Source organism: Giraffa tippelskirchi, chromosome 3, assembly GCF_054371585.1.
Source record: "Giraffa tippelskirchi isolate mGirTip1 chromosome 3, T2T-mGirTip1v1.2.pri, whole genome shotgun sequence".
Classification (NCBI taxonomy): Eukaryota; Metazoa; Chordata; class Mammalia; order Artiodactyla; family Giraffidae; genus Giraffa; species Giraffa tippelskirchi.
Genome location: NC_137277.1, coordinates 133,556,433 through 133,570,955, shown reverse-complemented (window position 1 = coordinate 133,570,955; position 14,523 = coordinate 133,556,433).

The window sequence follows — 14,523 nt, the reverse complement described above, 5'->3', positions numbered from 1 at the left end:
ACTGAACCACCTGGGAAACCAATAAATCCACTATAGATTAATGTAAATTTTAAATAACATACTTTTGTAAAAAATAACTACATTTCCAACAAAAAATATTTTTTAGTAAGAAAAGTGGGTATGTTTTACATCTTGATAATTCTTTGAAGCCTGGCTTAATAGAACACAGCTGGATTCTCATATCTGCTTCTACATTCAATCTGTTACAGCATGTCATTTTGGTTGAGTAGCCAAAGGAAATCCAACCTCACCCAGATATGCTGTCAGAACAGGGAGAAGGAGTATTTTAATAACCCTTCTAGATCATTCTGGATCATTTTCTTTGACACTTTATTAAAACTAAACAAATGGTCATTTCTCCTTGCAAGTGGCAATGAACATTATGAGTCACTTTTGTTCTGAAATCACATTGAAAACTTTTTATATTGTTACAGTAAAGGCCTTTGGTCTGCCTTATATTTTCAATGGATATTTTACCCATGCATGAGAAATCATGATTGGTTGTTTAGAAAATGTTAATTCAGTGAATTCTACAGATCTTCCAAATGCTGGCACACTTCATTATGCTATAACAAAAAATTCATTAATATCACCACTGATTTTGTCGGTGAAACAATTTTTTTTTTTTTTTTTTTTACTGTGAGTATATGAAAAGAAGTATGCAGTGACTGGGGCTATGATTTGTGCTAGTATACAAGCAGTTTCACCCACTGTTGGTTTTGTCCCAGTTGCAAATGTCAATCCAGTGGAAAATGCAAATAATACCTTCATGTCATCTCAAAAATAGTTTTGTGCTCACAGACACCCTGCATGGATTTCAGGATCCCCAGAGATTCCCTAGCCCACACTTTGGGAAGTGCTTCTCTCCAGCATGATGCTGAAAAGATAAGCTGTCATCTTTTTGACATGTCTCCAAGTTTTAGCTCAAATTTCTTAATACCTCTGGCTTTCACAAAAATAAACAGAGATCATTCAACCAGAGTTGGTGTTGCTGACCAGGGTCCTTGGTTTCCTTAATCAATGGAAACTGATCAGAGGTCAGAGAAGAAATTCAGGCAGGGCTTTATTGGGGTCCCTGCTACAGCAGGGTAGGAGGCAGTGAGAACAACTAGCAGGTTCTCTTGCTCACTTGCTCCCCAGGGGGAGGCGAGCTTGTTCCCTGTATAGAGTGAGGGTAGGGTTATGTTCAGGGGTTGGGCTGGAGAGATGGCTTAGGTGGTCTGCTCACCCCTTAGGTGGTGCTGTATGCAGGGGTCATGCCCAGTACCCTGCTTTTCCTCCAAAACCCCTGCTTTTTCTCCTGGCTCCTCAAAAGTGGCCACTGGTCTTTTTAGTCTTTTTTGTCCATGATTACTTACTGTCCATAATTTGCTACAACTGCACATGCAAGCAGTTATTTTTAGTCCTTTATAATTTGTTTGTATTTTGTTGCTCTATGTTTGTCCAGGTGCAAGCACTGCAGCAAAGGGTCCCAGGCCCCAGGCTCCAGCCTGTGTCACTGGAAGCAAGGGAGGGGATAGAAAGATAAATAATGCTGGTGACAGAGGGAGGGTTGCATGACTGTTATTCCCCGAAGTACAAAATGTGCAAACAGGACCATTCTGAAGAAGGGACATCATCTCCCAATTTGGCCCTGCAGGCTAGAGCGTGTCACCAAAAGCAGGCTTTAAATCAGGGGAATCTCCCTGCAAGCAGAGCTGACTACCCCAAAGCAAGTGAATGTGGGCTCACAAGTTTTAAGTGGCAACCCAGCGCTCATTTGCCATTAATCAACAAAGTTAATTAGCAGATAATCACTGCCCCTTAGGGTGTGTGCTACTCAATTCTCTCAGCAGATAATTTCAAAACAAAACAAAGAACCCAACTCTTTAGAAATTAGTGCAGATGTAGTCTTTTGTCTCCACCCTGTAAATAGCACACTGATGTTTTTTTTCCTTCAGGATATCTCAGCCCCTGTCAGCTCCTGGTGCCCTGTTGCCTAGATGGAGTGCATGGAGTGGGTGGGGGGAAGCAGGGCGGTATGTGCATCAGTCGGCCAATCACTGACCAAAGTTTCCTGCGCCAGGAGATCCAGTGAACAAAATGCTGGGCAAAAGCGACCTGGCCCACCACTCAAGGTCCAGTAGGAGGGAGGCTTCCAAGAGAGAGCTGCACAACTGAATGCATAATTACAGACAGACTGAGTGCCCTGAAGGAAAGGAATGTGGTACCATGAGAATACCTTTTTAAAAAAATAATGAGTGAAGGATAGAGTAGGAGAATGGAATTAGCAGATGCAAACTTTTATATATAGAATGGATGTACAACAAGGTCCTCTGTAGAGTACAGGAAAATATATTCAATATCCTGTGATAAACCATACTGGAAAAAGAATACATAAAGAATGTATTACATATATATGTATAACTGAATCACTTTTCTGTACAGCAGAAATTAACACAACATTATAAATCAACTGTATTTCCATAAAATAAATTAAATAAATAATAAAAAATAATATGTTTCTGAAACAAAAAGACAGGGAGAAAGAATGCTGTGAGCAGGTGTGGATGTGAGATGGTGGGAAAGTCTGATGAACTCACTTTTGCCTGTGAAGATGCAAGATGCTCTCCTCAAATTGGCCAGCGTAGAGGGCTGTTTTGGGGAGAGTACATTGTTCTGAGAAACTTGGTGATGTCTCTGAGATCGATAGTCAAAAATTTATGATAATGTCAATGTTGCCATGTTTTTGCAGGTTTAGTGAAAACCAGTAACAACCACTTTCATTACGGGGAGAGTTTTGCCAAGGAAATATCAAAAAGATGTGAATGGGAATCTAATCTCTTTAAGAAACAAGCAGATAAATAGGCAGAGGGTGAGATGGTCAGGGCCCCAGAGGGCCTGATTAGACTGAAGAACCAGCGTAGAGGGAATCCTTAAACAACCAAGCAGGGGAAAGTCATGATCAGACAGCAGGAGGCTGGAATTAGCAAAACTGGATTTCTGGTAATCAGTTGGTGGGGGTTGGGGGGAGGCCTGAGGTGGAGTGGGGAAAAGAATTACAGGAGCTGAGGGAGTGACCATTGTATTGGAAGGACCATCTGTATGAAAGGGGGACTCGCCCAGGACCTGGTGGGCTTGGAGTTGAAATGACACACAGGAGCCACAGGCCAAGAGTATCTGCAGAAGGGCAAAGTGACCAGAGCTGTATCTGACCTCCATGAAGCTTTCATATCTGAAAAATTACAACACAGCATTTCACATACATTATTTGATTTGACTTCCACTTTTGTGAGTGGGTCCACTCACCTGTGAACAATAAAGCCAATCTACAGACACCAGTGGAGAAGGCAATGGCACCCCACTCTAGTCCTCTTGCCTGGAAAATCCCATGGACGGAGGAGCCTGGTAGGCTTCAGTCCATGGGGTCGCGAAGAGTCGGACACAACAGAGGGACTTCACTTTCACTTTTCACTTTCCTGCATTGGAGAAGGAAATGGCAACCCACTCCAGTATTCTTGCCTGCAGAATCCCAGGGACGGCAGAGCCTGGTGGGCTGCCGTCTATGGGGTCGTACAGAGTCGGACATGACTGAAGTGACTTAGCAGCAGCACAGACACCAGGTTGCATTGGGGGGGGGGAGTACAGGGTTTATTGCAGGTGCAAAGTGAGGAGAATAGGCAGCTCAAGCTCAAAAAGACCCAGACTCCCCAGTTTTTAAAGGTAGCGTGAGTGAGGGGGCTGCAGGGTATGTGATCAGCTTGTGCACAATTTTCAGATATGCCAGCATCAAGGCAAATTTTCAAGCATCATCAACATTTTGGTTTCAACCAGTCTAGGATCTATATGCTTGTGGTCAGCAGTTTTCATCTGGTGGGGGTCTGCTACCTGTAAAAAACTACTTAAGAATGTGTGTCACATCTTTATCTGTATTTTCAAGGGACTGTGAGTTTGGAGACTGTGCCATGTGGCTGGTTTATAGTCTGAACTGTTCCCAGTTTCCCAGCCCAGCAGCTATAATTTTTTCCTATGTCTTCACAATCCTAAAAATTAACTATTGTTTTAATTTTTTTATTTTTAATTGGAGGATAATCACTTTACTATATTGTGATGGTTTCTGCCATACATCAACATGAATCAGCCTTAGGTATATATATGCCCCCTCCCCGTTGAACCTCCCTCCCACCTCCCTCCCCACCCCATCTCTCTAGGTTGTCACAGAGCCCCAGCTGCTAGGAATAAGCTAGGGCAAAAGATAAAGCCTAACCATTAACTCCTGAGCCAGCTTTTGAGACTCCAGAGAGGCCTGAGAGACTAAAACCTTTTACCTCAAAGGACAGGAACATGGACTTGTATAGTAAGTCCCCTCATACAAACTTTTCAAGTTGTAAACTTTCAAAGATGCAAACATGTATTCACATGTCCAATCACATTAAGTTAGCTCATGTTTGGCATATGTTGTCACACACATGCATCCTCTTCAATTGGCTGTCCTTTTGTGTACTTTACGGTACAGTACTCTATAGAGTATGGTAGTACAAGTCTTTATTTCAAGCTCAGGATGTATGAAAGCAAGGATAAAAACAGCAGCGATGTACCTGATACTGCTAAGAAGCACCAGCTGGTGTACTGGACTTCTGTACTTTTCAAAATACTGTACTGTAAGATAAAAAAAAATTTTTTATTTTTTTATTTGTTTTTTATGTATTATTTGTGTGAAAAGTATTATAAACCTATTATGATACAGTACTATATATATATATATATATATATATATCTCATTGTATCAGTTGGGTACCTGGGCTAATTTTGTTGGAGAAAGCTTAAGGTGTTCTCAGTTGTGCCCGACTCTTCGCAACCCCATGAACTATAGACCCACCAGGCTCCTCTGTGCATGGAATATCCCAGGCAAGAATACTGGAGTGGGTTGCCATTTACTTCTCCAGGGGAGTCTTCCCAACCCAGGGATCAAACCCGAGTCTCCTGCCTTTCCTGCACTGGCAGGTGAATTCTTTACCACTGCACCACAATTGGACTTATGAACACGCTCTTGGAACAGAACTTGTTTGCATGTAGGGGAATTACTGCATATGAATTCAAGAACAGTTTTCCTCCTTTCTGCTAAGAAAAGGAGGCTCTCCAAGCTTAGGTAAGCTCCCAAGGACTGCAACAAGGGATCTATTGAAAGGCCACCATCTCCTCTAGAAAGTCCTCCTGACTCCCCAAAGGGGTGACCACTCCCTCCTTGGCCCTTCTTTACCACTTCTAGCCCACCAGGCTCCTGTTTCTTTCCGTGTCTTCTCTCCATCAGCAGGGAGATTAATAGAAACTGTGTTTCACGTGGCACCATGTACTCAGTAAGTAATCAGGGAAGGAATTCTGATGCCTAGGTCTCCGCTTTTTACCCCTGGGGAGAGAGAATCTGGAATTGGATTTCTTTCTTCACTTTAGGATCAACTTACAGTGGTTACCTCCACTTGAAAATAGAGATGTTGGCACGTTGAGGGGGTAGTTCAGTTCAGTTCAGTTCAGTCGCTCAGTCTTGTCTGACTCTTTGCGACCCCATGAATCACAGCATGCCAGGCCTCCCTGTCCATCACCAACTCCCGGAGTTTACCCAAACCCATGTCCGTCGAGTTAGTGATGCCATCCAACCATCTCATCCTCTGTCGTCCCCTTCTCCTCCTGCCCCCAATCCTTCCCACCATCAGGGTCTTTTCCAGTGAGTCAACTCCCCGCATGAGGTGGCCAAAGTATTGGAGTTTCAGCTTCAACATCAGACCTTCCAATGAACAACCAAGACTGATCTCCTTTAGGATGGATTGATTGGATCTCCTTGCAGTCCAAGGGGCTCTCAAGAGTCTTTTCCAACACCACAGTTCAAAAGCATCAATTCTTCGGCTCTCAGCCCTCTTCACCGTCCAACTCTCACATCCATACATGACCACTGGAAAAACCATAGCCTTGACTAGACGGACCTTTGTTGACAAAGTAATGTCTCTGCTTTTAAATATGCTATCTAGGTTGGTCATAACCTTCCTTCCAAGGAGTAAGCATCTTTTAATTTCATGGCTGCAATCACCATCAGCAGTGATTTTGGAGCCCAAAAAAATAAAGTCTGACACTGTTTCCACTGTTTCCCCATCTATTTGCTATGACGTGATGGGACCAGATGCCATGATCTTAGTTTTCTGAACGTTGAGCTTTAAGCCAACTTTTTCACTCTCCTCTTTCACTTTCATCAAGAGGCTCTTTAGTTCTTCACTTTCTGCCGTAAGGGTGGTGTCATCTGCATATCTGAGGTTATTGATATTTCTCCCAGCAATCTTGATTCCAGCTTGTGTTTCTTCCAGCCCAGCATTTCTCATGATGTACTCTGCATATAAGTTAAATATGAGTTAAATATAAATATATTTTATATATTTATATACATTTATTTATATAAATATATATAAATTTATTTATTTATATAAATAAATATAAATAATAAGTTAAATATGAGGGGGTTGGGGGACAGAAATGCCAAAGACAAGTATGTATACTTGTATTTATGTACACTGTGTGCACACCCTGCCATGGCTACTGAGTGACAATGGAAATCCAAAGTCCCACCTGTTTTTCTTTTTTTTTTTAAGATATGACAGTTTGTCTGTTTTCATTTATTTATTTTGGCTGAACCACATGACATGCAGGATCTTAGTTCCCAGACCAGGGATGGAAACCCTGCCCAATGCAGTGGAACCACAGAGTCCTATCAACTGGACAATCAGGGATGTCCCAAGTCCCGCTTGTTTTCTAAAGAGCAGCCCTCGGGCCAAATTTAATCAGATGCTGGGGATGAAGATTAGGGTTAGGAGCACAGATGCATTTAAATAAAAGATGGAAGGAAGGGGGCTTCCCTGAGTGGTTTAGTGGTTAGAACTCTGTGCTTCCACTGCAGGAGGCAGGGCTTCCATCCCTGGTCCGGGAGCTACAATTCCTCATGCCATCACATGTAATGAAGTGTGGCCAAAAAAAAAAAAAAAAAGACGGAAAGGAGTTCAAGATTTTACAATAAGGGAAACAAAACTTTTCACTATCAATAAAATACACTTAAATACCAAACACCCCTGTGTTCCATCCCTGTGGCGGTGAATTTCCCAACCGGAAGAAGCCCTCTGACTGCCAGGGTGATGGATGTCTATGGAAGTCCAGGGAATCTGGAAGAACTTAAGATGATCACTGAAACAGTGAGATCCAAAAGATTAAACAGAAGCTAACAAACAAAAAGAAGGAGGAAAGAGAGCAGTGGGTGCTGAAAGGACACTGACTCCAGTAGCGGATAGGAGGACAGGGAACCAGGACCTCCGATCTAGTCTACCCACTGCAGCAGTGTCCCCAGCAACCTGGCAGCCACAGCCCTGCTGTCCTGCCCAGCATTCCACATACTACCATGAAGATGCCTCACTCTCTGCCCAAGCCTTCAGCACTTCCACCTTATGCTTAGGACAGAATCTCTACATGAGCCCCACTGCCTCATCTCACACCCTTCCAGCATCATATGAGGTCACTGCCTTTCACGTACATGCTCCAGTCACATTGGCCAAACTGTTTGACCTCAGGGCCCTTGCACATGCTACTCCAAAAGCCTGGGAGTCTCCTTACCCCACCCCACCCCTGCCACCCCTTCCTCTGGATCTCTGCTGTTCATTCTGAAGCTTTTGTATAAAATGTCCCTTCCTTAGCAGTCTTATCTGATACCTAAGTATGATGCCTTTGTTCTAGCATAATTGCTCACCACACTCTAAAGCTTACATCCTCATATATGAAGATACACTTACTTTTGTGCCTCTCACTGGCTTCAATGGAGGAATGCACTAGACATCCTGAGGACTGAAACAGAGTCAGTGGCAAAGTAAGGGAACCTTAAATGGGTTGCCCAAACCTACTCAGCCAGCCACAGAGTACAGTGATGCAGAGAAGCAGGAAGAGGATGTGACCAGGGAGTGCCAACAGAGGATGACAAGGCCAAACAGACTCCACAGACAGAGGGAACTGCAGCTCTTGATAAGGTCTGGGTGTGCTTGGGTGCAGCCAGTACATGGCCAGGGGTCCAAGGGAATGAGGCAACACGCTCACTACTGCCCATATCCTCCATCCATTTTCACCAAAGGAGGATTATTTATTACCCTTATAGTTGTCATCTCTTCCTCCTCAATTCCCTTGTGCTGTTTCCAGCTTTCTTCCACTGTGTCGAGTAATCACTTCCTGTCCCCAAGGAAGACTTCCCTACCATGGGCTAACTTTCTGAATAAATATCATGAGACATTCACAGGGCTCTCTTTATTTTTAATTAAAATAGAGTTGATTTACAATGTTGTGCTAGTGTCAGGTACACAAAATGATTCATATATATGTGTGTGTGTGTATGTGTGTGTATATTATTCTTTTCCATTATGGTTTATCACACAGGGTATTGACTATAGAACCCTGTGCCATACAGTAGGACCTCATTGTTTAATCATCCTACGTATAATAGCTTGCATCTGCTAATTCCAAATTCCCAATCCTTCCTTCTCCCACTCCCCATCCCTCTTGGCAATCACAAATCTGTTCTTTATGTCTGTGAGTCTGTTTCTGTTTCACAGATAAGTTCATCTGTGTCCTATTTTAGACTCCACATATAATTTATATCACATGGTATTTGTCTTTCTCTTTCTGACTTATTTTGCTTTGTATGATAATCTCTAGGTCCATCTATGTTGCTGCAAATGGCATTATTTCATTCTTCTCTATGGCTGAGTGATAGGGCTCTCTTTTTAATGTCTTAAATGAACTCTGTAGCTTCTAATTACCCAGTATGGACACTAGTTTATTCCTGAAGTCTACTCTTGTTTCCCCAGCTGTGCTGTGAGTCCCATAAAGGAGAAAATACTTGCCCGTTGTTGGAAGACGCTTCAGCATGATATGGCAAAGACGGACATGCACGTAAACCATGACCCAGCAATTCCTGCCCGAGTTTCACCCTAGAGCAAGGTTTGCTAATGTGCATCAGGAAACTGTGAGAGTGTTCACAGCAATGCTTTCCCAGCAGCAAAAACCTTAAAAATGACCTAATTGGCCCTCTTCAATAGAATGAATAAATCATTGTTGGCCTATTTATTCAACAGAATACAGTATAGCAATAAAAACCAGCACAGACATATGCAAACATAGATGGACCGAAGCATCAGTTGAATGAAAGAAGACCATGGAAAACTACAGGATTCAGTCAACACAGAGTAAAAAGCAGGTAAAACTAAATAGTGTATTATTGAAGAGTGTATGCAAATGTGGTAAAAAAAAATAAAGAAAAACAAAGATGTAATCAACCCAAAATTCAGGATGGATATTTATTCTATTATGAGTTCTTAAACTGCAAAGACTATTTTGTATGCCAATATAGTGCACAATTCAAAAAGGAAAACAAACAGACTAACTCAATAGCACTCAGCACTGTGGTGACATAGAATTATGTTTTGTTTCTCATAAGAAGAAAAGTCTGTGAAAATAAAGGGTGAAAATGGTGGAGGGAAAGAACCAAAAATGTGGAGAGGATAAATCTGTATGTCACAGACTAGAAAACTATAAGCTATGAGTAAAGCATTAAAAAAAGGAAAAAATTGCTCACCACCATTATTTTATATTCATCACCTTATCTTGTTCTTGAAACTTTATTGATTGCAGGATGCCTGTAAAAGCTCGATCTTGTCAACTGAAAGTATTTGGGTAGGCAATGGCACCCTACTCCAGTACTTTTGCCTGGAAAATCCCATGGACGGAGGAGCCTGGTGGGCTGCAGTCCATGGGGTTGCTAGGAGTCGGACACAACTGAGCGACTTCACTTTCACTTTTCACTTTCATGCATTGGAGAAGGAAATGGCAACCCACTCCAATGTTCTTGCCTGGAGAATCCCAGGGATGGTGGAGCCTGGTGGGCTGCTGTCCATGGGATCGCACAGAGTCGGACACGACTGAAGCGACTTAGCAGCAGCAGCAGCAGCAGCAGAAGTCTTCCTGAATGTCTTGTCTCTTTAAGAATCTCTCCTTCCTACTTCCATAAATGGTTTATGGATGCCAGGAAAGGTTAGGGTTCTGATGCTCCAGGAAAGGAGCTGCTTCCTCCATGGGACCATCTAGGAAGCTGGGTGTCCGTGGTCCTTTCTGTTGACTCAGCCCTCTCACTGGAGCTCCCATTCCTTGGAGAACTCGAGGCCAGTATCACTCCTGTGAGATCCCTACCTTCTAGGGACAGCTTGACCAAGACCCTGAGAACCTGAGAGTCACATTTCACGTCCATCTGCAAGCATTTTTTCTTTGCCTTCTGGTGGCAGGTGAGAAGTAGCAACCCCCAGTTTTTTTGTTTGCTTGTTTGTTTTTCTGAGAGGTGCATGGTCTTTCCAGGCTCTGCCTAAAGAATCAGGACAAACTACCCACTCTAGGACTCACCCAAACCTCTCTGGAAGCCTCTGTTCATCTGCCTCCTCCCCACCAGAGGATGGGCACATAAAGGATGCTTGCTCCACGTGCTCACCTTCACTCAGCTTAGCCCCTCATGTGAGAACATTCTTTGCTGCTCGACCACTGTCTCCAGGGTCAACATTTCAATTTTGGATTCTTGGTATTTGCACAAGTCATGATTAGGTTTGCCTGCAATTGATAAAAGATCCAAATACTGAGATTTTTTTTCCACTCACATGAAGTTTAGTATATCTATTTTCTATTGCCACATAACCATTTACCACAAATGTAGCAGCTTTAAATTACAAGAAGTTACTACCTCACAGTGTTGATGCATCAGAAGTCCAGGCACAGTGTGGCTCAGCTGTGTCCTCTGCTTAGAACCTCTTAAAGCTAAAACCCAGGTGTTGGCAGTGCTGAGCTCTTCCCTGGATACTCTGGGAAAGAATCCACTTCTAAGTTCATCCAGGTTGTTGCCAGAACTCGGTTCACTGCAGTTATATGACTGAAGTCCTGTTTCCTTGACAGGTGGACCCCTTCATCTTCAAGCCAACAACCACAAATTGAATCTTCTCCTGCTTTGAATCTCTGATTTCCCCTTTCCCATGACAGCTGGAGAAAGATCTCTCTTTAGCAGGACCCACACAACTTAGATTCGGTCCACGTGATTAGTTGAGGATACTCTTTAGCTTAAGGTCAACTGATTAGTAATCTTAACTACATCTGCCAAGTCCGTTTTGCCATGTAATGTAACATACTCGTAGGATAACACTGGGGGCAAGGTCATGGGTCCAAAGTTCTGCCATCTATGCTGGTGAGGCAGTTCTGCCCTGGTCCTTAGGATCAGATGCCTTCCTGCACCACTCACTACCCCTGGAAAGGGGCCCTCACCCACCATGGTCCAGGAGGCAGCATGGGGTTCACTCTGACCAGATTTCTAAGGAAGTTTCCCAGCAGCTGCCACGTGACACTTCTACCTGCATTCCGTTGATCCAGCTTTGTGACTTTGTGACATCCTCTCCCAGCTGCAAGGGAGGCTGGGTAAAGTAGATTCATTCTGGATGGTACTGTGCCAGGCAAGAATCCTATCACTATGAAAGGGGAAAAAAAAAGCAATCAGGGACCATATGTAAAAACACAATTCAGGAAAACCCAATCAAATCCTTTTTTTCCTCTTTCGCAAGCTTGGCTCTCAAGATTTTACAGTCTTTGACACTGAAGCTGAAAACTGGCATTCCTGTTCCAGGCAACAATCACTTCCCCCTTTCCTGGGCAATCAGTCTCAGCCTCCAAGCCTAGACTTATTGGCAATAAGGCTAAGGGAGAGGAGGTAGATTTGGAGAAAAGCTAATTCCCACACTGCATTTGAATGCAAAAGATACGGGAGGGACAGTCAGCTTCAGATGCAACATCTACCACTGCCTCTCAGGGTCTGACTCGCAGTTTTACTGATGCCTGTACAAGAGGAAAAGAACTATTGCAAGGCCATCTTTCAAGCCAATAGTGAATCTCAACCTTTGCAAATACAATTCCAGTAGTCATGCCTTATACAAGCCGTGTTTTCTCTTTTACAAGAAAGGAAAAATGACCTCCAATAGCATTGTGCAATTATAGCCCCTCAAAGCATGCAGAAAAGTCACAGAAATGGAACCTACAATGAATTATTTTCCAGACTCAGTCATGCTTAAGAAATACAGCAATCAGAGCCCAGCATGAGTGGCCAGTTGCCTCCATGCCAGCTCTGTATAACTTTAAGAACCTTGGAGGCAGCTCATTACAGTCAAGGTGGGAAGGAAATTCCTGGCCCTGCTCTTGGGGCCCACAGAACCTCACTGGGATGCTCCCAGAGGAAATGGAGAGTTCATAAGCAGATTCATACCTCAAGCAGTTTATTTTTTTCCTGATGACTATTTTTTTAGAAAATGGAATAAGTTGGTAGTTTCCAACCTAGAGAGCCCTAGAAGAAAAAAAAACAGAAACCTTTAATTCTGATGAATCTGAACATACAAATTGGCTCAGTCACTTTCCAACTGTGAGAGCTTAGCAAACCAATTTAAACTCTGAGTTTTGGAGCCTTCATTTCCGGGATTAGGATATTAACATACATCCTCCATTCCCAGAGTCCCACTTTAGGGCTCTGAGTTAATAAATATGAAATTCCAGGAACATTAGCAGGTCCCAGGGCGATAAGGAGTTATTGTTGTCATTGTTCACATGTTGAATCAGGATCACATCATTATTAAGAGCTAGGATGGCCGGGCTCAGCTGCAGAGACGTTTAATTAGACAATCCAAGCTACCGATCCTAAGGTTCACTGGGTATTGACAGAGGTAGGAGATATCGATACTGAGTTGCAGGATGGGGTGGTTCTTATTTGATGTTCTGTCCAGGGGACAGGGAACACCCCAGGTAACTCGACATGAAAAAGATGTCAACCTTATTTGTTATGCTCAGGAGATGCTTAAATATCAGGACTCTATCTGCTCTGCCTCTGATGAAAATGGGCAAATAACAGATGGCCTTTGATACCCCAGTGCCATTCCTCATCACAATGCCCTTGTCAAGAGAGCTCTACCCACCAGCCCCCTTGGTATGGTCAGGATAACCCAGACAGAGGATGATCTTCTTAGAAGTATTAGAAGAACACAAGATGATAGCTGGAGAAATTCTTACTCCAACTATAGACCATGGTGTTACACCCTCTCCAACTTGGATAAAGACCCATCAGCCCATCTCACAAGTCCCCAAGTCCATCTAGGGACCACAATTGAAAAAACACTGCCAGGACTGCCCTGGTGGTCCAGCAGTTAAGACTCCACGCTTCCACTGCAGGGGGCATGGGTTTCATCCCTGGTCTGGCAACTAAAATCCCACATGCAGCATGCAGCATGACCAAGAGGAAAAAAAAGAAAAACCACTGAACTAGGGCAAGGGTCAGCAAACTACAGCCTGCCGGTGGCTTGAACCCCACCTGCCACCTGTGTTTATTAAGCCCATGAACTATGAATGGTTTTACATTTTTTAGCGGTTGGGAGAGGGTAAGGGGGAGAATTTTACAACCCTTGAACACTGTATGAAATTCTCCATTCAGTGTCCATAGATAAAGGGTTATTGAAACAGAGGTAGACTTACATGCTGTCTATGGCTGCTCTTGCATCACAACAGCAGAGCTGAGTCGTTGCATCAGAACCTATCTAGTTCACAAATGTTCATCGTGTTTTCCTTTACAGGAAAACCTTACTCTAGGGTGAGCCAACCACCTCACAGCACACCTGAAGGGGAAGCATTCACCTGGTTTCGTGCCCTTTGTCTGACGCTCTGGGTTCACCTGAAGATGGGCACCATCCAAAGAATCATTTCTTTAACACTTAGGTATTAATAAAAGAAAAATTACCTTTCATCTTTCCCTTTCTGCTTGTATTCAAACAACAGCAATTACAGGGCAGAGGCCTGCTAAAAAATCTGACCATTATACAAAATCAATGTCACAGGAGCTCAAAGCCAATGTATTTATTAAAGTAACCCACCTAAGCAGATAGCAGCAAATAGAAAGCAGGAGGGGCCAGGAATCTAGGAACCTGTGATTCCCAGTTAGTATTTCATTTTTGTTTGTATTTAAATGATAACACATCTTGTGGCAAATTATTGTAGACTTTTTCTAGCAGGAAAAGGAGAAGAAAAATGCACTCACTGAAGGAAAGCTCTGCAAGAGGCAAAAAGTGATAAAGTTCCCCAAGGCTATTTACAAATGCGGTCAATGAAACAGAATTTTAATGAATTGTGCCACATAATCTGGTGGGTAATGAGCTGCAAAAGCCTTTGTCAATTTCTGTGACTGGGAACTAAGTCTTTCAGTTTCAAGATCAATAAGAGAGTTCTCAGCTCTGCACTCCCCAAAAGTGGAACCCTCGGGAAAAAGGAAGTTGTCACAGGCATGCCATGTCTGCAGATCACAGCAGCAAGGCTGCTATCTGTTTCATACAACCCCCCACCCCCACCCCTTTTATTTAAATCCTGACTTCAGACCAAGAATGAGCAAAAGACAGTTGGGAAATCAAACAACAC